This window comes from Medicago sativa, chromosome 3 (genome assembly GCF_051527215.1).
Source record: "Medicago sativa cultivar Bolivia chromosome 3, Bolivia_mono, whole genome shotgun sequence".
In the NCBI taxonomy this organism is placed as follows: Eukaryota; Viridiplantae; Streptophyta; class Magnoliopsida; order Fabales; family Fabaceae; genus Medicago; species Medicago sativa.
In genome coordinates, this window is record NC_140751.1 from 49,509,872 (window position 1) to 49,536,882 (window position 27,011).

The 27,011-nt window shown below is 37.0% G+C and overlaps 1 pseudogene; it reads left to right on the forward strand.

Annotated features, from left to right (window-relative positions):
* The first annotated feature begins 1,727 nt into the window (after positions 1–1,727).
* Positions 1,728–26,231, forward strand: LOC146937955 (serpin-ZX-like; annotated as a pseudogene).
* The last annotated feature ends 780 nt before the right edge of the window (positions 26,232–27,011 follow it).

Here is a 27,011-nt window from a genome sequence, read left to right on the forward strand (position 1 = left end):
CTCTGACATAAAGAATAGTTAAAATAAGAGTCGCTTCTTTTTCGCATCAACATGAAATTTTATTATAAACATCATCCCTCACATTCTAAGATTTATTCAATTAGTATTCAATAACATTCACTTTAATAACTTAATAATGATTTTAACTAAACAAAGAGGTAGTTAGAATAAGTGTTGGAAGAAATAAAAATAACAACATGTAACTGGTTGAAGTTGAAAGCAAAAAAATTATGACTATTCAATTTTCACAGTGGTTTGTTAATCCATTACATTGGGTTGTCTAGAAGTTTCCTGATAATCCATAAAAAAATATTGCACTTGTATAAGTCGTGCGATAATGAAAATTGGATGCAAGTGGAGCAAATGGTAGAGGAGGGATACAGATACTGATGAGTACCAAGACAATTGTATAATTGTGTTGTCACTATCTGTGATTAACAGTTGAATGTGTTGGCAGCAGCATAATTAAGTTGTTAGAGTGTGGTTAATTTGTTCCATTTTAATGTATGCAGCTTTCTACAATTGGTTTTATAATAACAACAAATTTTGGTTTGTATTTTATGGGATTAACTCTCCGGTTTTCAAGAAAAAGGGAAAAGAGCTCTGGTAATCCGAAGTTCGACGTGAAGGTAAGTAAAGAATGATCCTTTGGGCCGATTAGCTAGCATCATAGTATACAACTAAGATGATTTTCAGTTATAGTAACCATCTCTCTTAAAGGACAAATTTGTAAAAACAATAGTAATTACAAACAAATTTATTGTCACTTTTAATTTTCTTAATTCCCGTATTTTTTCAAAAGGGTCTTGTAAGTAGGAACGGAGGTAGTACATAAAATTTTACCTCTGCAGGTTAACTTTTGAAGAGCATGGGAGCAGAAGTTTAATGCTTCACAAAAGAAGAAAAAAAAATGTGATTTCTACCGTATCAAGGGCTGCCTAGTCCAGGCTCCCTTCATAACCGACGAGAAGGTGCTGTTTATAAATGGTTTTATGGTTTCAAAGTACCTGGTTTTCCATATAAGCAAGGTGAAGATAAATGTCAATTATCTATGTACTTTTTTCTTCCCGATACATAAGATGGGTTGTCAATTTTGACTGAGAATGTAGCTTCCGAATCTGAGTTCTTAGAACAAAAGCTTCCTCGTCAAAAATTGGAAGTTGATGCCTTCAGGATTCCAAGATTCAATATTATTTTTTTTAGGTTTGAAACTTCTAATATGTTGAAGGAAACTCCAAAAAAAAATATGTTGAAGGAAATGTAGTTTTACCTTTCTAATCAAGAGGTTTGACAAAAGTCATTGGCTAAACTAAAATAATGAATTCAGTTTATAGAATCAGATTAATAATGCAAATAGGTGCGATCATACCAGCATTAATGCATCGGATCCCATCAAAATTAATAGTGCACTCTTCCACCCTTTTTGTAACCAAAAAAAAAAGATTAATAGTGCAAAATTAATAACCGAGTCATACTCACGTGTCTGTCTTTGCACTCTTTTTATTGCACTAACATGTATAAATTATGAACTGCATTTTATATCAATTTTTGGTTTTGATTAAAACTATAAATACAAATATTTGTGAGGTGACTTTTTAATTACATATTTTACCTGATTGCAAACACTCTCGGTTGTGCCTGTTAGGTCTTCAAAGTTGGTTTCAATTTCATTAAGAAGAGCAATGAATTTCCGCAGTGAATTGGGTTCAATTTCAATCAGAAGAGCAATGAATTTCCACAGCGAATCAATGACCAACCTAACCAAGGTTTCTTTGACCGTTGCCAAACATTTGTTCTCCAAAGAAGAATACAAAGAAAATAACGTTGTGTTTTCACCGTTGTCACTCCACATTATGCTCAGCATAATTGCGGCCGGCGCATGTTGTAAGATTTTTACATGTCATAAAACTATATACACGTGAGTATAATATAGGATCGTTTCCACAGGGAGTTGCGTTAATCATAAGCATTTTCACAGTAGTTCACATTAAGGGTTTGGATATAAATTGTTTGTTTGTAAAACTACTTCTAATTGACAATAAAATAAAAGCGAGAAGAGATAGAACTATTTCGCTTGCGGCTCAAGAAATCAACCAAGCATAACAGCAACAATCTCTCGATCGATTAACGGATTCTAGATTTATAACCAATATTATCACAATCATTTCTACAATATCCTTCGTGTCCAAAGCGATATCGTTATTTCTAAAGTATCGTTTAAACATTCGTGTCCAAATCCTTTAAACGATAATAAAGTCGATCGGATAACTTAATCGACCGTGTCCAGCCTCATTAAATGTCCAAAAGCATTAAATTCTTGATTAAAAGTGATTATCAAAGATTTACAAACTTGTCAAGAGTGATATAACTTAAGATAGATTGTTATTCTAGTTATAGATTCAAGAGTTCGTGTCCAAATCATCTTGAATCTCATTGAAAGCATTAAGAACAAGAATAACAACAATATTGAATCATTAAGCTAGAACCTTATATATTAAAAGATCAAAGGATTACATTATAGCTTATTTGATTACCTCAAACTACAAGAGTAGATGATAGCTACACATAGACATGTAAACTATGCAAAGGATGAAGGAAAGATGAAGATTCCATGTCAAGATCCTTGATGTCTCAATGAATCTAGGGTTGAATCTACTCCTAAATCACTTGCTTTGTGTTTCTCTTCAAGAAATAGATCTAACCTCTCTCTTAGAATGTATGAAAAATATCTAATGGAATAGTGAATGACCTAAAAGAGAGATAAAATGGCTATTTAAATGGGCTAAGTTTTTGCACCTGCGCTAATAGCGAAATGTACGCTAATAGCGCAGTAGGTCGGCCTATTTAATGGCCAATGGAAGCCTTCCATGTTGGTCCTTTTTGCCCTGCTTCGCCCAAACCACGCTAATGGCGTAGCTCTCTGGAGCAATTACGCTAATAGCGTATATCACGCTAATAGCGTGTTTCTTGACAACTTTTCCTTGGCTTCGCTCCAGGTACGCTATTAGCGTATCTGTCTGGAGTGATTACGCTAATAGAGTAATATTCGCTAATAGCGAATTCTTCACAAGTGCTCCAGAATCACGCCCCAGGTACGCTATTGGCGTATCTCTCTGGACTTTGGCATCTCTTGATTACGCTAATAGCGTAGAACACGCTAATAGCGTATGGATTTGAACTTTGACGTTTCTTGCTCCTTGCTTGTATTTTCCTGCACATAAAGGGTAGAATAAGGTTCAAAAGCATAAATGACATATTTGCATAATAATTGGAGTTTTCCATGGAGAATCTTGCAAAACAAGTCACTAAAATGCCTAAACTACCATATGAAGTATATCACTTTTGAACACTTATCAAACTCTCCCCAACTTGGCTTTTTGTTTGTCCTTAAACAAATCAATCGAAATGGAAACTTACAAGGCTTTGGACATGGTTTTCAACACCGTGTCAAACAATCCAAAACAAAAATTTTCAAATGGTGATTCAAATATGATTATGCGGGCAAGCATGAAGTCGTCCGCTACTCTAAGTGCAAACTATGAATGTGAAATATGTCCTAAGCACAAACTATACATCATGAAATTCAAAACATAAACATAACTATCTATGAACCACACCTAACACACTTCTTTGAAAGTAGATGAAATATAATAACAAAAAGCGAGGGTAATGAACACACATCCAACAATCATGCTAACATCCTGATTAAGTTAGGTGTCCATCCAAATATAATCTCAAAAAGCACAAAAGCATGGATCTAAAGGTCTTTAGAGGGTTATAACTTAGACGGGCTACAAAAGAAATGTCATATGTGGGGCAATTGATCAGAAAGCCTATCAAAGAGGAACATTCTTCGTATCAACAACTGAAATCCATAATCTTCCCTACCAATCATTACAAACCCTTGGTGATAAACAATCTAACTGATAACCTTGACAACTTATTCTATTTTTGATTTTTCTTTCTTTTTCTTGTTTTTCTTTTCTTTTCTTTTTCATATGTACAATTTTTTTTTCTTTTCTTCAATGTTGTCAGGTTATTCTAACAATTCACCAAGATACTTGACATATAATGCCTCCTTTTCTCCCCAACTTGAATACAACAAAACTCTAATTGAATGTTCCCCTATTCTAAGGCAAGGGACAAAGTACAATAAAGTTAAGGGTTCAACAAAGTGAAAATATCAAAGTCCTAAAATGAGTCAAGCATGAACTGGATTTTTGAAAAAATTCAGGCAAATTCAATGAGCATTGTGCTTATGAATATTGACAGTTCATGTTTGAGGACTTGATTCGTTTGGCTCATATTGGGGTATCCGATACACACTCTTCTCACAAGTAGGATTTATGTGGTCAATTTGGTTAACTCAATTCAAAAAGTGCCTTGATCCTTTCCATGCTTTCAAACAATTCAAAATAATTATCAGATTTAACATAACAAAAACAAGTTAGACGGTGATTATCGGTCTCCAGCATATATACAAATTGAAGCTTCCTCACAATTAGGTTAAGTACTAAGTGGTTCACAAATATTTATGTTTATGACAAGAATTAGATGAGATATATTTTGTGCAAAGTACAAGTTTCAAATTCTTAGTAAAAACCTAGAATAACGGGAAACCAATACCTTGGCTTTGCGCTTTCTCACAAATAATATCATTATCACTCACCTGTTTGTTTGCTCAATAATTGGCTCTTTTGAGCACTTCAACTTTAATGTTCATGAGCAAATTTTTCTTTCAAAAGACACAAGCAAGATTAAAACAAAAAATTCATCCCATTGTTAGTTAAACCAATAAAAAGCTAAATTATTAAACCGACATAAAGTACCAAAGTATCAAGTCGAGCACTAAAAACCACAGTGCTCGAAGAGTACAAAATACACCGAAATTAAAATAAGTACCAACAGCAAATTAAAAACATTAAGTTCAAAAGCATAAATGAAAACATCACTAAAAACAGAAAAAATGATCACTGATCATCATCCTCTGCGTCATCTGCCTCATCCATGTCTAAGTCCTCAGTACCAACTCCAGCATCATCACCAGCATCATCTCCAGCATCATCAGGTGTCGCTTCATCATCCACATCTGCCACCCCCACATAAGGACCTGGCCTGCCCTCACGCCAGTGAACATAGGCCTGGTACTGCTCAGGTGTCATAACCGGGTAATCAGCATTCCCCGGATACATATGAGCATTATATAGATCCTGATGGATGCCCATGTTGCTCCGGTAAACAGCCTCATTTTGATCCATGATGAAAGAATTCTGGTTCCGCACATACTGGTTGTGCAACTGTTGTTCCTGCATAAAAGTTTGAAAAGCAGCAAAATCAAAAGTGGCCTCAGATGGGCCACCCTCGTCATCAGAAAAGTGGTACTGGGCTGCCCTCTGCTCCCTCTTCTCCCAGGTACGAATAGCACTGTCAGTAATGGTGCCCTCAATGTCTTCATCAAAGGGTCCAGAAATGGTCACTCCATTGGCCTTAAGCAAGCCCATGATAAGTCCCGGAAAGATCAAAGCAACTTTCTTCGCACCTGTGGCACACTTTAAAGCCACATGCTTCATCTCATTGGCTATGATCCTAGCAATGTCAGCCTGAACTCCCTTCATGATACACCAGATGAGTGGGAGAACAGCCTTTGGGGCATCAGAAGTGTGGGCTCTGGGCACATCATTAGCATTCATCTCTTTGGTGAGTGCATGTTTGATCTCTCCTTTGTCATTCCTAACAAAGTACCTACCCTTGTTCATAATATCCCTCTCAATCTGCTCATACTTCCAGCTTCCTTGGGCATTTCTTTTACCATACGTACACAAGGTAGGTACAGTGGGATCAGGGGATGGTTCAAGGTCCAAGGCATTGTTCAGGAAAATATTAATTGAATCTCTATCAAAAGGGATTTCCTTCCCTCTCACAAAGGAAGTCTAGGCAAAATCATCAGCTATGGTGGTAGGTGAGCTATCAGGCACAGCGTTGCAATAGTACTCCCTCACTAGGTCAGTGTTAATTTCAGTTGCGGGATAGATGAGTTTGTTCCATTTGCGATCAAAGAATATATGGAACATATCTAAGTGTTCACCATCTGGGTGTATGTCAAAGGTCTTTTCATGCCAGGTCTTGTATTGTCTCATCTTAGTAAACCTGGCATAATAGGCTAGTGTGGGGAAACGGTTATCTGGTTGGGGTACAGCTGAGGTGGAGGCAGATTTTCCTCTGGGACGTTTGGTATCGGTGGTCTTAGTTGGATTTTTAGGTGCCATCTGCAAAACAACCAGGAAATACCAACATATTGTATGGAAAGAATTAGCACAAAATGCAATTGGACATTTAAAAATAATCAATAATTTTGAAAATCTGGGCAAGTTCTGAAGAAACACGCTATTAGCGCAACTCTCTGGAGCTTTCACGCTAATAGCGAAATTTTCGCTAATAGCGAAAAGCTTCAGGATCAGTTTTTCAAAGTTGTTTCATTTTTTCTTTGAATGCTTATGATCTACTACTACATGCTATAAACATTAAAATACTTACAAAACTGGGTGCCTCCCAGCAAGAGCTTGTTTTACGTCATGAGCTTGACGCATTTAACTTGAAGAAATCATGGTTCGATTAGTGAAATCGTCGACAAACTCCAATCAATTCCACCACCGAAATAGGGCTTAAGTCTCTGCCCATTCACTGTCCAGCTGGCTTTTGTAACTGGATCCTCTAGTTCAACAGCTCCATATGGTTTAACCTCTTTAACCATGAAAGGTTCGGACCACTTAGACTTCAATTTGCCCAGAAAAAGTTTTAGCCTTGAATTGAAAAGCAATACCAATTCCCCAGCATGAATTGTCTCTAGATGATCTTCTAGTCATGGTATTTCTTGAGCCTCTCCTTGTAAAGTTTTGAAGATTCATAAGCTTGATTTCTCATCTCTTCAAGCTCATGCATTTGAACTTTTCACTTTTCACCGGCCTTCTCTTGATCAAAATTTCGGAACTTGAGTGCCCAAAATGCTTTGTGTTCGAGCTCGACCGGTTAGTGACAAGATTTACCATAGACCATTTGAAAGGGAGTGAGGCGTATAGGAGACTTATAAGCAGTCCTATATGCCCACAAAGCTTCATGAAGTTTAGCCGACCAATCCTTCCGAGATGTAGAGACCGTCTTCTCAAGTATTCTTTTGATCTCCCGGTTGGAAACTTCAGCTTGTCCATTTGTTTGCGGATGATAAGGTGATGCCACCTTGTGCTTGACTCCATAGTGATCTAAGGCCTTGGCAAGTTGTGTGTTGCAAAAGTGTGACCCTCCATCACTAATGAGAACTCTTGGTGTACCAAACCGGGTGAAAATATTCTTCTTTAGAAACTTCACTACCGTCTTACTATCGGCTTTAGGTGATGCTACGGCTTCCACCCACTTTGAGACATAATCAACAGCTACCAAGATGTATTCATTAGAGAATGATGAAGGAAAAGGGCCAACAAAATCTATACCCCAACAATCAAACACTTCTACTTCAAGGATGTTTTGTAGAGGCATCTCACTTCTTTTTGACATTGATCCGGTTCTTTGACATTCATCACAATGCTTGCAATGTGAATTGGCATCTTTAAAAAAATTTGGCCAATAGAAACCGGATTGAAGTACCTTTGCGGCGGTTATTTCCCCGTTGAAGTGACCTCCATAGGTTGAATTGTGACATCGCCATAGGATCTTCTTTGCCTCTTCATCATCTACACACCTACGCAAGAGATTGTCTGCTCCAATTTTGAACAAGTATGGCTCATCCCATACATATTGATTAGCATCATGGAGGAACTTCTTGCATTGTTGCCTTGTATAATATTCAGGAATGAACACATTTGCTTTGTAGTTTACCATGTCGGCAAACCAAGGTCTCACATTGACTACAAGCAACTTTTCATCGGGAAATTCTTCAAGAACTTCGGGTTCATTCTTTGTCACTTCATTGTTTGTCAACCTTGAAAGGTGATCAGCTACCAGATTCTCCATGCCTTTCTTATCTTTGATCTCTAAGTCAAACTCTTGTAGCAACAACATCCATCGGAGGAGCCGTGGCTTTGAATCAGACTTAGTGAGGAGATACTTGATAGCTGCATGATCAGTATAAACAACAATTTTGGAACCTATAAAGTAAGAACGAAATTTCTCCATTGCATAAACTATTGCAAGTAATTCTTTCTCAGTGGTGGCATAATTGATTTGTGCCTCATTTAAAACCTTACTTGCATAGTGAATAGCATGAAAAATTGTGTTCTTACGTTGACCCAATACCGCACCAACAACATAATCACTAGCATCACACATTAATTCAAAATTTAAGTCCCAATTAGGAGCTATGATTATTGATGCGGTGTCAACTTCTCTTTCAAAGTTTCAAATGCAAAAAGACAATCATTATCAAAAATAAAAGACTTATAATTGTTGAGCAAGTTGCTCATTCTCTTTGCTATCTTTGAAAAGTCTTTGATGAATCTCCGGTAGAAACCGACATGGCCAAGAAAACTACAAACACCTTTGACATTCACCGGTGGTGGGAGCTTTCCAATAAGATCGACCTTAGCTTGGTCTACCTCAATACCCTTAGAAGAAATCTCGTGACCAAGGACAATACCCTCAGTAACCATGAAATGACACTTCTCCCAATTGAGCACCAAACTAGTTTCAATACACCGCTTCAGCACGGTATCCAAGCTCTTCAAACACATATCAAATGATGATCCAAAAATAGAGAAATCATCCATGAACACCTCCATGCACTTACCAATTAAATCGGAGAATATGGCTTGAACACACCGTTGAAAAGTTGCAGGTGCATTACACAAGCCAAATGGCATTCTTCGATAAGCAAAAATACCAAAAGGACAAGTAAAGGCCGTCTTCTCATGATCTTTGGGGTTCACGACAATTTGATTGTAACCGGAGTAACCGTCAAGAAAGCAATAAAAGGATTGACCGGAGAGTCTTTCAAGCATTTGATCCATGAAGGGCAAAGGAAAGTGATCCTTCCTTGTTGCTTGATTAAGTCTTCTATAATCGATACACATCCTCCATCCGGTGACGGTTCTTGTTGGGATCAATTCATTCTTATCATTGGTAATCACCGTCATCCCTCCTTTCTTGGGAACTACTTGAACCAGGCTTACCCAAGCACTATCCGAGATTGGATAGATCATGCCGGCTTCAAGCAACTTCACTACTTCCTTGCGCACCACCTCTTTCATGTTTGGATTCAAGCGGCGTTACGGTTGTGCTACCGGTTTGAAGTTTTCTTCCATCATAATCTTGTGCATACAATAAGATGGACGTATCCCTTTCAAGTCGGATAAATTCCACCCTATCGCTTCCTTGTTGACTTTGAGGATCTCTACCAACTTTGTTTCACCATCGATGGACAAGGAGCTAGTAATGACCACCGGTTTGGTACCATCATTCTCTAGAAAAACATATTTCAAATTTGATGGTAAAACCTTTAACTCTACCTTGGTGTCATCAACTTTTGCTTCTTCATTAGATTCTGCTTTCAATTCTTCAAGTATGGCTTCATGTGGAGGAATCTTTTTCAAAGAATCTAGCTCCTTCAAACACTCTTCAATTTCTCTTGCTTCATCTTCATCGATAGCATTGAGTGCATCCATCAAAACACTCTCAAGAGGTGTCCTTTTATGCAATTGCTTCCGAGTTGTCAAGATGACTTCTTCGGTTGCATCCATTTTGAAGCATGCACCCTTGTCTTTTGAGTGCTTCAAAGCTTCCCGGATGTTGAAAGTAACCTCTTCATCATTTACTTTAACCTTCATGATATTATCATCAAGATCAATCATCATCCGAGCTGTTTGCATGAAATTCCTTCCCATTAATAGAGGCACATCCTCATCTTCTTCAAGATCCATCACCACAAAGTCCTCCGGAAAAACAAATTTGTCCACTTTTACAAGAACATCTTCGGCCATTCCTAGTGGTGTTGCAAAAGATTTATCCGCCAATTGCAATTTCATCCTAGTCCGCTTGATACAAAGGTTGCCAACTCTTTTGGCAACGGACAAAGGCATGAGATTTATGCTTGATCCAAGATCAAGTAGTGCTTTACCTACATTGGTTGTGCCAATAGCTACCGGTAGAGTGACTCTTCCCGGATCTTGCTCTTTCTTAGGCAAACTTCTTTGAATGATAGCACTACAATTGGCATCAATTTGGATGGTCTCTTCATCGTTGATTCTTCTCTTCTTGGAAAGGATATCTTTCATGAATTTTGCATAGACCGGCATTTGCTCCCAGGTACGAATAGCACTGTCAGTAATGGTGCCCTCAATGTCTTCATCAAAGGGTCCAGAAATGGTCACTCCATTGGCCTTAAGCAAGCCCATGATAAGTCCCGGAAAGATCAAAGCAACTTTCTTCGCACCTGTGGCACACTTTAAAGCCACATGCTTCATCTCATTGGCTATGATCCTAGCAATGTCAGCCTGAACTCCCTTCATGATACACCAGATGAGTGGGAGAACAGCCTTTGGGGCATCAGAAGTGTGGGCTCTGGGCACATCATTAGCATTCATCTCTTTGGTGAGTGCATGTTTGATCTCTCCTTTGTCATTCCTAACAAAGTACCTACCCTTGTTCATAATATCCCTCTCAATCTGCTCATACTTCCAGCTTCCTTGGGCATTTCTTTTACCATACGTACACAAGGTAGGTACAGTGGGATCAGGGGATGGTTCAAGGTCCAAGGCATTGTTCAGGAAAATATTAATTGAATCTCTATCAAAAGGGATTTCCTTCCCTCTCACAAAGGAAGTCTAGGCAAAATCATCAGCTATGGTGGTAGGTGAGCTATCAGGCACAGCGTTGCAATAGAACTCCCTCACTAGGTCAGTGTTAATTTCAGTTGCAGGATAGATGAGTTTGTTCCATTTGCGATCAAAGAATATATGGAGCATATCTAAGTGTACACCATATGGGTGTATGTCAAAGGTCTTTTCATGCCAGGTCTTGTATTGTCTCATCTTAGTAAACCTGGCATAATAGGCTGGTGTGGGGAAACGGTTATCTGGTTGGGGTACAGCTGAGGTGGAGGCAGATTTTCCTCTGGGACGTTTGGTACCGGTGGTCTTAGGTGGATTTTTAGGTGCCATCTGCAAAACAACCAGGAAATACCAACATATTGTATGGAAAGAATTAGCACAAAATGCAATTGGACATTTAAAAATAATCAAAAATTTTGAAAATCTGGGCAAGTTCTGAAGAAACACGCTATTAGCGCAGCTTTCTGGAGCTTTCACGCTAATAGCGAAATTTTCGCTAATAGCGAAAAGCTTCAGGATCAGTTTTTCAAAGTTGTTTCATTTTTGCTTTGAATGCTTATGATCTACTACTACATGCTATAAACATTAAAATACTTACAAAACTGGGTGCCTCCCAGCAAGAGCTTGTTTTACGTCATGAGCTTGACGCATTTAACTTGAAGAAATCATGGTTCGATTAGTGAAATCGTCGACAAACTCCAATCAATTCCACCACCGAAATAGGGCTTAAGTCTCTGCCCATTCACTGTCCAGCTGGCTTTTGTAACTGGATCCTCTAGTTCAACAGCTCCATATGGTTTAACCTCTTTAACCATGAAAGGTTCGGACCACTTAGACTTCAATTTGCCCAGAAAAAGTTTTAGCCTTGAATTGAAAAGCAATACCAATTCCCCCGGCATGAATTGTCTCTGGATGATCTTCTAGTCATGGTATTTCTTGAGCCTCTCCTTGTAAAGTTTTGAAGATTCATAAGCTTGATTTCTCATCTCTTCAAGCTCATGCATTTGAACTTTTCGCTTTTCACCGGCCTTCTCTTGATCAAAATTTAGGAACTTGAGTGCCCAAAATGCTTTGTGTTCGAGCTCGACCGGTTAGTGACAAGATTTACCATAGACCATTTGAAAGGGAGTGAGGCATATAGGAGACTTATAAGCAGTCCTATATGCCCACAAAGCTTCATCAAGTTTAGCCGACCAATCCTTCCGAGATGTAGAGACCGTCTTCTCAAGTATTCTTTTGATCTCCCGGTTGGAAACTTCAGCTTGTCCATTTGTTTGCGGATGATAAGGTGATGCCACCTTGTGCTTGACTCCATAGTGATCTAAGGCCTTGGCAAGTTGTGTGTTGCAAAAGTGTGACCCTCCATCACTAATGAGAACTCTTGGTGTACCAAACCGGGTGAAAATATTCTTCTTTAGAAACTTCACTACCGTCTTACTATCGGCTTTAGGTGATGCTACGGCTTCCACCCACTTTGAGACATAATCAACAGCTACCAAGATGTATTCATTGGAGAATGATGAAGGAAAAGGGCCAACAAAATCTATACCCCAACAATCAAACACTTCTACTTCAAGGATGTTTTGTAGAGGCATCTCACTTCTTTTTGACATTGATCCGGTTCTTTGACATTCATGACAATGCTTGCAATGTGAATTGGCATCTTTAAAAAAATTTGCCCAATAGAAATCGGATTGAAGTACCTTTGCGGCAGTTATTTCCCTGTTGAAGTGACCTCCATAGGTTGAATTGTGACATCGCCATAGGATCTTCTTTGCCTCTTCATCATCTACACACCTACGCAAGAGATTGTCCGCTCCAATTTTGAACAAGTATGGATCATCCCATACATATTGATTAGCATCATGGAGGAACTTCTTGCATTATTGCCTTGTATAATATTCAGGAATGAACCCAGTTGCTTTGTAGTTTACCATGTCGGCAAACCAAGGTCTCACATTGACTACAAGCAACTTTTCATCGGGAAATTCTTCAAGAACTTCGGGTTCATTCTTTGTCACTTCATTGTTTTTCAACCTTGAAAGGTGATCAGCTACAAGATTCTTCATGCCTTTCTTATCTTTGATCTCTAAGTCAAACTCTTGTAGCAACAACATCCATCGGAGGAGCCGTGGCTTTGAATCGGACTTAGTGAGGAGATACTTGATAGCTGCATGATCAGTATAGACAACAATTTTGGAACCTATAAAGTAAGAACGAAATTTCTCCATTGCATAAACTATTGCAAGTAATTCTTTCTCAGTGGTGGCATAATTGATTTGTGCCTCATTTAAAACCTTACTTGCATAGTGAATAGCATGAAAAATTTTGTTCTTACGTTGACCCAATACCGCACCAACAACATAATCACTAGCATCACACATTAATTCAAAATTTAAGTCCCAATTAGGAGCTATGATTATTGGTGCTGTGGTCAACTTCTCTTTCAAAGTTTCAAATGCAAAAAGACAATCGTTATCAAAAATAAAAGACTTATAATTGTTGAGCAAGTTGCTCATTGGCTTTGCTATCTTTGAAAAGTCTTTGATGAATCTCCGGTTGAAACCGGCATGGCCAAGAAAACTACAAACACCTTTGACATTCACCGGTGGTGGGAGCTTTCCAATAACATCGACCTTAGCTTGGTCTACCTCAATACCCTTAGAAGAAATCTTGTGACCAAGGACAATACCCTCAGTAACCATGAAATGACACTTCTCCCAATTGAGCACCAAACTAGTTTCAATACACCGCTTCAGCACGGTATCCAAGCTCTTCAAACACATATCAAATGATGATCCAAAAATAGAGAAATCATCCATGAACACCTCCATGCACTTAGCAATTAAATCGGAGAATATGGCTTGAACACACCGTTGAAAAGTTGCAGGTGCATTACACAAGCCAAATGGCATTCTTCGATAAGCAAAAATACCAAAAGGACAAATAAAGGCCGTCTTCTCATGATCTTTGGGGTTCACGACAATTTGATTGTAACCGGAGTAACCGTCAAGAAAGCAATAAAAGGATTGACCGGAGAGTCTTTCAAGCATTTGATCCATGAAGGGCAAATGAAAGTGATCCTTCCTTGTTGCTTGATTAAGTCTTCTATAATCGATACACATCCTCCATCCGGTGACGGTTCTTGTTGGGATCAATTCATTCTTATCATTGGTAATCATCGTCATCCCTCCTTTCTTGGGAACTACTTGAACCAGGCTTACCCAAGCACTATCCGAGATTGGATAGATCATGCCGGCTTCAAGCAACTTCACTACTTCCTTGCGCACCACGTCTTTCATGTTTGGATTCAAGCGGCGTTGCGGTTGTGCTACCGGTTTGAAGTTTTCTTCCATCATAATCTTGTGCATACAATAAGATGGACGTATCCCTTTCAAGTCGGATAAATTCCACCCTATCGCTTCCTTGTTGACTTTGAGGATCTCTACCAACTTTGTTTCATCATCGATGGACAAGGAGCTAGTAATGACCACCGGTTTGGTACCATCATTCTCTAGAAAAACATATTTCAAATTTGATGGTAAAACCTTTAACTCTACCTTGGTGTCATCAACTTTTGCTTCTTCATTAGATTCCGCTTTCAATTCTTCAAGTATGGCTTCATGTGGAGGAATCTTTTTCAAAGAATCTAGCTCCTTCAAACACTCTTCAATTTCTCTTGCTTCATCTTCATCGATAGCATTGAGTGCATCCATCAAAACACTCTCAAGAGGTGTCCTTTTATGCAATTGCTTCCGAGTTGTCAAGATGACTTCTTCAGTTGCATCCATTTTGAAGCATGCACCCTTGTCTTTTGAGTGCTTCAAAGCTTCCCGGATGTTGAAAGTAACCTCTTCATCATTTACTTTAACCTTCATGATATTATCATCAAGATCAATCATCATCCGAGCTGTTTGCATGAAATTCCTTCCCATTAATAGAGGCACATCCTCATCTTCTTCAAGATCCATCACCACAAAGTCCTCCGGAAAAACAAATTTGTCCACTTTTACAAGAACATCTTCGGCCATTCCTAGTGGTGTTGCAAAAGATTTATCCGCCAATTGCAATTTCATCCTAGTCCGCTTGATACAAAGGTTGCCAACTCTTTTGGCAACGGACAAAGGCATGAGATTTATGCTTGATCCAAGATCAAGTAGTGCTTTACCTACATTGGTTGTGCCAATAGCTACCGGTAGAGTGACTCTTCCCGGGTCTTGCTCTTTCTTAGGCAAACTTCTTTGAATGATAGCACTACAATTGGCATCAATTTGGATGGTCTCTTCATCGTTGATTCTTCTCTTCTTGGAAAGGATATCTATCATGAATTTTGCATAGACCGGCATTTGCTCCAAGGCTTCTGAGAATGGTATATCAATTTGCAATTTCTTGAAGAGTTCTAGAAACCTTGAGTATTGATGCTCTTTATCTTTCTTTGATGGAGCATGTGGATACGGTATTGTTGAGTAGCCACTTTCTTCTCAACTTCTTTCTTCTTGCCTTTTCCTTGCAGCACATCTTTTTTTATTCTCTCCATCTCCTCTTCTTCAACTATTTCTCTTTTTTCATTTTTTTGTTTTTCAACTAACTGTCCTTTATTTTCTATATCTACATCCTTCTCTAACTCCACTACATCTTCCTCCTCGACAACATCTTCGACAACCTTCTTTTTCCCTTCAATAACATCACCTAACCCCTCACTAATCACCTTGCCACTCCTTGTTGTTATAGCTTTTAATTGCTATGATTTAGGATTTTGTTGAGTGTTGGCGGTGAACGGTCCTCCTTGTTGATTACCTTGAGCCATTTGTTGAGCCAATTGACCGACTTGTGTCTCAAGGCCTTTGATAGACGCATCGGTATTCTTTTGATTGGCCATTGACAATTGCATAAATTGCTTTGAGGTTTCATCGGTACTTTGAGAACTATTTGGTGGTTGTGGGTTATTTTGTGGTGAATATTGGAATTGGTTATTGAATGGTTGTTGGAATTGATTGAATGGTTGTTGGTAGAAGTTTGGTTGTGGATATTGGTAGTTGTATGGTGTTCTCTATGGTTGGTTGAATGGGTTTGGTCTTTGAAAGTTTGGATTACCCGGATATCTTGGTTGGTTTGAGCTACCGGCTTGTTGCCCTTGAGGTTGGTTGGGCCTTTGTTGTTGGCTTCCCACAAAATTGACCTCTTCTTCTTCAAAAGAACCAGGTGCTGGACAAAAACCGGTGGGATGATCACCCGTACATAGCTCACATGTGTTCACTTGAGAAGTTCCGTCTTCTTTTTGAAGAGATTCTAAGATTTGCTTTGGCATGGCTCTTATTTCTTTTTGCATAGCCTCCATTTGTTGAGTGAGGAGCTTGTTTTGAGCCAACACCGCATCATTTGCATCCAATTCAAGAATACCGGCTTTCCGTTGTGAAGGATTCCGGTTGTGAGACGATTTGCGAGTGTTGAGCGCCATTTGGTTTATGATCTTCACGGCTTCAGCAGGAGATTTCAACATAAGAGCTCCACCTGAGCTTGTATCTAACATCGTCTTGGACTCACCTTGAAGCCCTTGACGAAAGAGATGGATTTGCATTTGACTATCATAACCATGCTTCGGACAATTCCTTAGCAAAGATGTGTACCTCTCCCATGCCTTACATAATGTCTCACTAGAACCTTGAGCAAAAGTTGTAATAGATGTCTTGGCTTCAAGATGCCTATCCTCCGGAAAGAAACGTTCTTGAAAAGCTGCCTCCAAGCCATTCCAATTCTTCATCAAAGAGGTCGGTTGATCCAAGTACCACTCCTAAGCTTTCCCAATCAAAGAATGAGGGAATAATTTAGCAAACATATTCTCTTCCTCATCTTCTTTCAAACCAAGTGTTCCGGCCATAACATAGATATTGGTGAGATGTTTATAGGGTTCTTCATGATCCATACCAGTGAAAGGGTTTTGAGTTATCAAATGAATTAACCCCGACTTCAACTCAACTTGCTTAGTATTTTGATTTCCAAGACTAGCAAGCCTCCTTGGACTAACCCAACACGGAAGTGCATTCTCATTTTCACTTTCATTAGCCATGACTAGAAATGGTTCACTCTTCGGAGATGATGGTGCAGACGAGTGTGGAGACCCACTAGGAGATAATGTATGAACCGAACCAGAAGGTGAAGGAATAAAGATGGAAGATCCCGGCTGAGCCAGCCTGGCTAACCTTTTAGCTTCCTTTGCTTTAGCTTTAAGTAATCGAGCAGTTTTCTCAATCTCAGGATCAAACTGAAGTTGATCTTTAGCAACGATACCTCGCATAAACAAAGTTCACAAAGATTATACCAGGTGGTTAGCACAAAAAGATTAATGAATGTTATATGTGTATGTTATATGCATGAAAGAATTTTGTGCAAAATTGCTTAACATGACAAAATTGTTTCATTACTTATGATAAAATTCTGTTACTCCCCGACAACGGCGCCATTTTGATGTAAGATTTTTACATGTCATAAAACTATATACACGTGAGTATAATATAGGATCGTTTCCACAGGGAGTTGCGTTAATCATAAGCATTTTCACAATAGTTCACATTAAGGGTTTGGATATAAATTGTTTGTTTGTAAAACTACTTCTAATTGACAATAAAATAAAAGCGAAAAGAGATAGAACTATTTCGCTTGCGGCTCAAGAAATCAACCAAGCATAATAGCAGCAATCTCTCGATCGATTAACGGATTCTAGCTTTATAACCAATATTATCACAATCATTTCTACAATATCATTCGTGTCCAAAGCGATATCGTTATTTCTAAAGTATCGTTTAAACATTCGTGTCCAAATCCTTTAAACGATAATAAAGACGATCGGATAACTTAATCGACCGTGTCCAGCCTGATTAAATGTCCAAAAGCATTAAGTTCTTGATTAAAAGTGATTATCAAAGATTTACAAACTTGTCAAGAGTGATATAAATTAAGATAGATTGTTATTCTAGTTATAGATTCAAGAGTTCGTGTCCAAATCATCTTGAATCTCATTGAAAGCATTAAGAACAAGAATAACAACAATATTGAATCATTAAGCTAGAACCTTATATATTAAAAGATCAAAGGATTACATAATATCTTATTTGATTACCTCAAACTACAAGAGTAGATGATAGCTACACATAGACATGTATACGCTAATGGTGTAGCTCAAACCACGCTAATGGTGTAGCTCTCTGGAGCAATTACGCTAATAGCGTATTTCTTGACAACTTCTCCTTGGCTTCGCTCCAGGTACGCTATTAGCGTATCTGTCTGGAGTGATTACGCTAATAGCGTAATATTCGCTAATAGCGAATTCTTCACAAGTGCTCCAGAATCACGCCCCAGGTACGCTATTGGCGTATGTCTCTGGACATTGGCATCTCTTGATCACGCTAATAGCGTATGGATTTGAACTTTGACGTTTCTTGCTCCTTGCTTGTATTTTCCTGCACAAAAAGGGTAGAATAAGGTTCAAAAGCATAAATGACATATTTGCATAATAATTGGAGTTTTCCATGGAGAATCTTGCAAAACAAGTCACTAAAATGCCTAAACTACCATATGAAGTATATCACTTTTGAACACTTATCAGCGCAGAGGGTCCCACACAAGATCAACTTCTCACCTTCCTCCAATCCAAATCCACTGATGAACTCAAATCCTTGTCCTCTCAACTCGTTTCTTACGTGCTTGCCGATGCCACTGCAGCCGGCGGACCTCTGCTATCTTTTATCAATGGTATGTGGGTTGAACAATCACTTTCTCTTCAACCTTCCTTCAAACAAACTGTGGCTACTGATTTCAAAGCCAATATTGCCTCTGTTGATTTCGTGAACAAGGTATATTCAAACAAACTGTGACCTAAATATTCATTTTTATTCTTGTCTTTTTCTATTAATAGAATTTTTTTAGTAATTTCAACACAAAGGAGACAAGGCACATATGTTAGTAATTATTTTTGTAAGTTTTATATATTTAATTTAGTGTGATGAAATGGTTTGCATTCTGATCATATACAAACTTGATACACAAAAGAACTCTCAAACTTGATTCATAAAAGGATTTTCTGTGACACCAAACCTTAGGTTTCTCCAAGTTTAATTGGATTTGAATAGAAAATTATGTCCATATTTACCTGCAGTAAAGACAAAACAACCCACCTGATCCTTTAGCACTTATGTACATAACAAATATCAACTTCTATGTAAACAATCAATGTTTTGCTAATTAAATGAATGCTGTTTTGCAATTCAGTCTCACCTATTTGTTGTAAGGTATTAATTCATCTTTGATGTATCAAACCAATTTAGCAACAAAATATGTGACAATCATATCATGAAAAAGTTAAATTCTTCTATTGAAATGCTCACTAAAAGAATTCAATTGATCTTTTTTCAATTATTAATTTATATTTGATATTGTTTTAAAGGCTCTTGAAGTGAGAAAAGAAGTGAATTTGTGGGCTGAAAAAAAGACAAATGGCCTTATAAAAAATCTACTTCCACTCCACTCGGATAAAAGTTTAACCAACTTCATCTTTGCAAATGCACTATACTTCAAAGGAGCATGGTTACAGGGGTTTGATACTTCAAAAACAAAAGACTATGATTTTAACCTTCTTAATGGCAGCTCAGTAAAGGTTCCCTTCATGACAAGCCGGGAGAGACAACTTATTAGTGTTTTTGATGGTTTTAAGGTCCTCCGTCTTTTTTATAAGCATGATGCTTATAGGCAAAGTGATAAGTGTTATTTCTCTATGTACTTTTTTCTTCCTGATGCAAAAGATGGGTTGTTAGCTTTGACTGAAAAGGTAGCTTCTGAATCTGAGTTTCTGGAACATATATGTCCTAAACACACAGTGCGAGTAGGTGACTTCAGAATTCCAAGATTCAAAATTTCTTTTGAGCTTGAAACTTCTAATATGCTTAAGGAGCTAGGAGTGGTTTTACCTTTATCTAAAGGAGGTTTGACATAAATGGTGGACTCTCCTACGAGTAAAAACCTTTATGTTTCCGAAGTATTCCACAAGTCTTTTATTGAAGTAAATGAACAAGGAACCAAAGCTGCTGCGGTGCTCGCACTGTATACCCCTATGACTTGTGGTAGTGGGCTTATCAGCCCTCCGCCGATTCCGATTGACTTTGTAGCTGACTACCCTTTCTTGTTTTTTATCAGAGAAGATTTGTCTGGAACGGTACTGTTGTTTTTGGATTTCCAAACTGTTGTATTTGGATTTCTAAATTCTATTATCTACCGAAGTTGTTACTAGGTTGAGTCACGACCAGGTCGCTCTCTTTAAGACGTTTCGTGGCACTACCCAAAATTGTGCAAGGTAGACTATCAACCACGCCGCCTCCAGAATAAAACAAGCCCAGCTACAACTGTGCGGTTAACTACTGCACCGTAGAAAACAGTTCGAGAATTACACCTTCAAATATGGTACTAAGACCACTCTTTAATACTGAAACCACTTTAATATGGTATTATTACCATTCTATGGTGCTAAGACCTCTCAAATATGGTGTTTCCACCATTCTAACCTTTAAGTTCTCCAAACTATCAATACGGTACTATGACCACTCAAATATGGTGTTACCACCATTTCTCCTCAAATAGAAAATTATTGAAATAATTTATATACCGTTAAGATCATTCTTAATTCCGACGGGACATTATTATTACGAAAAGGGACTATGATCTTAATAGTACTCTTTATTCCGAAGGGACTTATATTATCGAAGGGACTATGTTTTTAAAACCATTCTTAATTCCGAAGGGACATTAAACCGAAAAGGGACTATGGTCTTAAGAACACTCTTAATTCTGAAGGGACAGAAAGGAGTAGAAAAAGGAGAAGGACTTGTTAAACAAGTCGAAGGAGGGAGAAGAGATGAAAGACTCGTCAACACAAGTCAAAAAGGGGGAGAAGAGAGAAAGAGTTCCCGACAACTCAATGAAACTCTTTGGTGTGTGGAATGCACTGTGTGAGCTCTCTATTTATAGAGAAAATTCACAACTAATAAGTGAGAAACTTTGGGAACAAGTAATACATTGCTTTGTCATTAAGTAATTCACATATTAGATTTAGTACAAAAATATCTCAATTGAGTACCAAAATATATTAGATTTAGTGCAAAAATATTTTAGCAAAACTTGGGGACTAAGTAAGCACTTTCTAATAATGATTAAATTAATTATTGAATTTATCATTTCTAAATAATAAAATATATATCAATATATATTTTTCTCTAGTGTTTATGTACCCCCATTAATTAGAGGTACACCCCCACTATATAAACACTACTAATGTGTGTGTTCTATCCGATGTGAGACTTCCACTTTTTTCAATTCACACAACACTAGTTCTACCCAACATGGGAATTTGTGTTTAGTCTTTTTAACTCAATTTCCACACATGTTCCAACAATCCCCCACTTGAATTTAAAATATGGTTTCATAAATAACGTCAAAAACGTCTCCATAAGATTTGCTAGTAAACAAAGGTGTCACCTACAACTTGAACCTTTTCATAGCGAGTAAAATTCTGATTAACAAGAGTTGCTTACAGCATTGAACTCTATCTCAGACATAGAACCCACACACACACCTTTTCATAAGGTGTATTCTAAAAGCTCGTGCGTTTATGGCCTTGCACGTGTATCCCGGTTTAACGAACGCTCTAGGTATTCTGCCCCGAATCCCATAGGAACCGGCCCTTAGTTCCACATTCGTAGAGGTGAGTCTATCAAGAGTACTCCTGTAGCTATGTACTCCACTCAAAATAGAGTATAGATCTCATTAAGAGTTTCTATTATCTCATCCTTCTATCGCTGCAGGAATCATGCTTTCTTACTTTTAACATAGCATGTTCTATCACTTGTGACTTGTTATTACCCATTGAACCTATTTCTTGGGATCTCCAGTCATGTAGGTCGGGTTACCATCACTTGTGACCTTTGGGCATTAGTCCCATCCTATTGGATGTGTTTAGGACTTTCTTTCCAGTAATTCCTTTCATCAAAGGATTAACTAATTCTTTATCCGTACGTGCACGATATACTTTAACTGTTCCTTTTGAGAGTAGCTAGCTCTCTAATTCTTTATGTGTTCGTGCCTAAATAATCGTCTCTCACCATTATGGTAACGATTCTCAATTTTGTAATAGCTGCAGACTATCACAATAAATTAACACTTTCGGAAACAGTTTTACCCACTAAGGGTTCTCAATTAGCAAGCATCTTATCAACTTGCTTCTTCACTAGTTTTCTCTAGTGTTCTCAACTCAGATTCATTCCATAGTGAACTGAGTCAATATCATTTGTTTCAACAAATAACTCCTCTAGTGATGCTCAATGTGCAAACACTAGTCGCTAAATATTCATCTGAAAGATGTTCTATTTTATATCTTGTACCATATAATATGTTACTCCTCATAATTTAATCTTAGAGTCATAGTCTTCTTAAGGCACCTCATGACTCTTTCAATAGCATGTCAATGCTTCTCATTTGTCTACTAGTAAACTTGCACAAGAGTTTCACGACATTAGCAATGTCGGGTCTAATACATTCAATGACATACCTAAGTACTGTCAATAATGCTCACATATTCTGTTTTTCTAACTCCATCTCAAGTGTTCTAACACTTGGATCATAATATATGATTGCAAGTTTACGGTCAAATAGTTACATTTCCTTAAGATCTTCTCAACTTTGTGAGATTTGTCAAAAAGGTTCTCTTTTATGATCTAGTAATCTTGAAACCAAGAATTACTTCAACTTTGTCTAGGTCTTTCTTATCAATGTTGTTGATAAACAATGATTTCACATAATTCATAACATGAATCTTTAAACCAAATATGAGCAAGTTGTCTTCATAGAGACATATGATCGTGCAAATATTCTTTGTCACTTTCATTCACTTTGTACTCATTCGATAGCATTAGAATGTCAATTTTTTCATGCCATTCCTCAGGAGTTTATTTTAGACCATACAAAGAATTATCTAACTTACATACCTTGTTTTCTTGTCCATGAATCACAAAATTTTTCAGGTTGTTCTATATAGATTTCTTCTTCTAGTTCACCATAAAAAGAGGCAACTTTCACATCCATTTGTAGTACTATCGAGTTATGAACGGCGGCTAAAGGGACTAGTACTCTTATGGATATGATTTTCATGACTGGTGAATAAATGTCGAAGAAGTCTATATTTTTCTCTTTGTCTAAAACCTTTGACTACAAGGAGAGCCTTGTATTCATCAACCGTACCATCAGGTTTTAGTTCCTTTTTTCCAAAATCCAAATACAACCGATTGGTTTTGCAACTATGAGACAAGTCAACCAAGTGTCATGTTTTGTTAGACTCTGAAAAATTCATTTCATCGTTTATTGCTTTTGCCATAATTCAGCATCCAATGAGGATATAACTTCTTTAAGGCTTAATGAATCTTCTTTCAATGTATAAACCAAGTTCATACTCTTTAGCAATTTTAGCTTTCTTACCTCCTTGAGGTTCTATAACATCTCGTTTGATGTTTTCATAACTATTTCTAATTACATGAATGTGATTAGATATAGTGCCCCCACTAGTTCTTAATTTTTAGAAGGGAATTTATTTTGCCCCCACTAATGTCGTGCTCCCATTAGAGCCCCCCACTAGTGCCCCCACTATTCTTTAGTTAAAGGGGTAAACTTTTACATAGAAATCGACATCTTTTAAATTCTATGATCACTTTAACATTTAGGTCATAAAACCTATGTTTCGTTATTTATCGCATACCCGACGAATACACATTCATAGGCTCTACTAGTGAGTTCAACTCTCGGGGTCCAGAATCCAAATATAGTTCAGACAATCCCAAGTTCAAAAATAAGACAAGTTGGATTGTCCTTTCTTCAAAAATTTCTTAATTAGAATTTTTGTTCTTAGACTTGGGTACTCTATAAATTTCAATTTTTGTTATAAAAAATTGAACATTCAAGCATATCAATTTTATTTTCCAAAATTCACAGTCATCAATAAATATGATAAATCATTTTATCATTTCTAGGTTATGTGCCATCAAGTTTACACATATCATAATATTAAGTTTAGAGATTCAAATTCTCTAAACATTGATTTATATGAACTTTTGGTTCATTTATCTTGACTGCAATTTATATGAACTTTTGGTTCATTTATCTTGACTGCAAAAAATAAAATTGTTTAATCATATAACTTTGGAATTAAATCCAAGTTACTCAAATTTAAAATTAAATGTATGTTCACGTGATAAATTTTGATATGTCAAACATTAAAATTACCCAACTTATATAGAAAGAGAATTTAATATTGAACATGTCATCAAAGGCACAACCTTTTCCCACAAGAATGCATGATACACAAGTCTCTCTTTAAGTCTGAGTTAACTCAGTCTTATTCAATAAAAATATGAAATTAATTTTCTTTTTGGACAATTATAGGTTGCAGTTATTTTGGCTTGATCGGTCTGTGGTTCATCCCTGGTACCAAATATTCTAACAATGTTGTTGCACTTATTGGAGTCTTGAACTCTCAATATTGTTAGAAGCATAATTTTCTTGTTACTGTTTTTCAAGTGAAGTGGCTGCAATTTTTCCATAATTTACACTTCATGTGCGATGTCAAATCTTAAAACAGTACATAGGAACCAAGATAACCATAATTAAAACCGTATGCTTAAAATAATACTGCCAAATTATCATTGCCATCAACGTCACAAGAGACTTAAGAATTTTGGGATATTACCATGTTGGTGTCCAGGGACAAATATAGATACCCACAATTTACTCCACATTTTACCAAAAAGAGATATGTGAATTTCATAGTGTTGTTGTTTTAAATAATAAGCACTTCATCGTTTCAGTCGAAAGATGTATTTCTATAGCTTGATTTATCCTTAATGTATTTAGGGCCAACGTAATCTCAATAAGTAACTTCTTCGGTAGACATAGCAAATCGAAACGTCTTAAAATTGTTGTTTTTGGATTTCCAAACTGTTGTATTTGGATTTCCAAATTCTATTATCTACCGAAGTTGTTACTAGGTTGAGTCACGACCAGGTCGCTCTCTTTAAGACGTTTCGTGGCACTACCCAAAATTGTGCAAGGTAGACTATCAACCATGCCGCCTCCAGGATAAAACAAGCCCAGCTACAACTGTGCGGTTAACTACTGCACCGTAGAAAACCGTTCGAGAATTACACCTTCAAATATGGTACTAAGACCACTCTTTAATACTGAAACCACTTTAATATGGTATTATTACCATTCTATGGTGCTAAGACCTCTCAAATATGGTGTTTCCACCATTCTAACCTTTAAGTTCTCCAAACTATCAATACGGTACTATGACCACTCAAATATGGTGTTACCACCATTTCTCCTCAAATAGAAAATTATTGAAATAATTTATATACCGTTAAGATCATTCTTAATTCCGACGGGACATTATTATTACGAAAAGGGACTATGATCTTAATAGTACTCTTTATTCCGAAGGGACTTATATTATCGAAGGGACTACGTTTTTAAGACCATTCTTAATTCCGAAGGGCCATTAAACCGAAAAGGGACTATGGTCTTAAGAACACTCTTAATTCCGAAGGGACAGAAAGAAGTAGAAAAAGGAGAAGGACTTGTTAAACAAGTCGAAGGAGGGAGAAGAGATGAAAGACTCGTCAACACAAGTCAAAAAGGGGAGAAGAGAGAAAGAGTTCCCGACAACTCAATGAAACTATTTGGTGTGTGGAATGCACTGTGTGAGCTCTCTATTTATAGAGAAAATTCACAACTAATAAGTGATAAACTTTGGGAACAAGTAATACATTACTTTGTCATTAAGTAATTCACATATTAGATTTAGTACAAAAATATCTCAATTGAGTACCAAAATATATTAGATTTAGTACAAAAATATTTTAGCAAAACTTGGGGACTAAGAAAGCACTTTCTAATAATGATTAAATTAATTATTTAATTTATCATTTCTAAATTTAGTACAAAAATATCTCAATTGAGTACCAAAATATATTAGATTTAGTACAAAAATATTTTAGCAAAACTTGGGGACTAAGAAAGCACTTTCTAATAATGATTAAATTAATTATTTAATTTATCATTTCTAAATAATCTAAATAATAAAATATATATCAATATATATTTTTCTCTAGTGCTTATGTACCCCCATTAATTAGAGGTACACCCCCACTATATAAACACTACTAATGTGTGTGTTCTATCCGATGTGGAACTTCCACTTTTTTCAATTCACACAACACTAGTTCTACCCAACATGAGAATTTGTGTTTAGTCTTTTTAACTCAATTTCCACACATGTTCCAACAGGTACTCTTTATTGGACAAGTTCTAAATCCTCTTGTGATGTGATCTTAACGTCCCATTCTCAAATCAATTGGATTACCCCTAGATTAAGTAAAATCTTGCTTAATTAATAAGAATGCATTGTTTTATGAAGATAGTATAGTTTAGGTTTTGAATGATTACTTCTTCATGTTTTGATTCTTCATCCTTGACACGGAACTACCAGTGAAAGTTAACTCTAATATGGAATAATGTTATCATTGCAATTTTCAACTGTTGGATAGTGTCAACAATAAATACTAGTTGGGAGGAGAAACTAGCCTCAGGTCTGTGATTTATATAGTCTATCCAATATAATAAATTAATTTTTTTTTAAGGCTTTGTTTGCGAGTTGGGTTTTGGAGGGGAAGGGAGGGGAAGGAAAGACTTATGGAGAGGTAAACCCTTGTTTGCGAGTTTTAAAAAACAAGGGAAAGGTTTTGGGGGGTTCAGAAGGGCTTCATTTGTTCAATTTTAAAGTTCCCCCAAATTGGGGGGTTTTGGGGGGGTTAAACATATAAATTGACAATTTTGCCCTCATAATAATTCAAATTGACAATTTTAAATATAACCTAATTATTACGATCTCTTTTCAAAACAACTTTTTCTAAACAGCTTATTTACCAAAAACAGCTTATTACAACCTCTTTTCAAAAAACAACTTATTTATGCAAATTAGCTTTTAACGACCTCTTTTTCAAAATCAGCTTATTCAAAACAACTTATTCATCAAAAACAGCTTATTACGATCTCTTTTTTCAAAAAACAACTTATTGAAAACAACTTATTCATCCAAAACAGCTTATT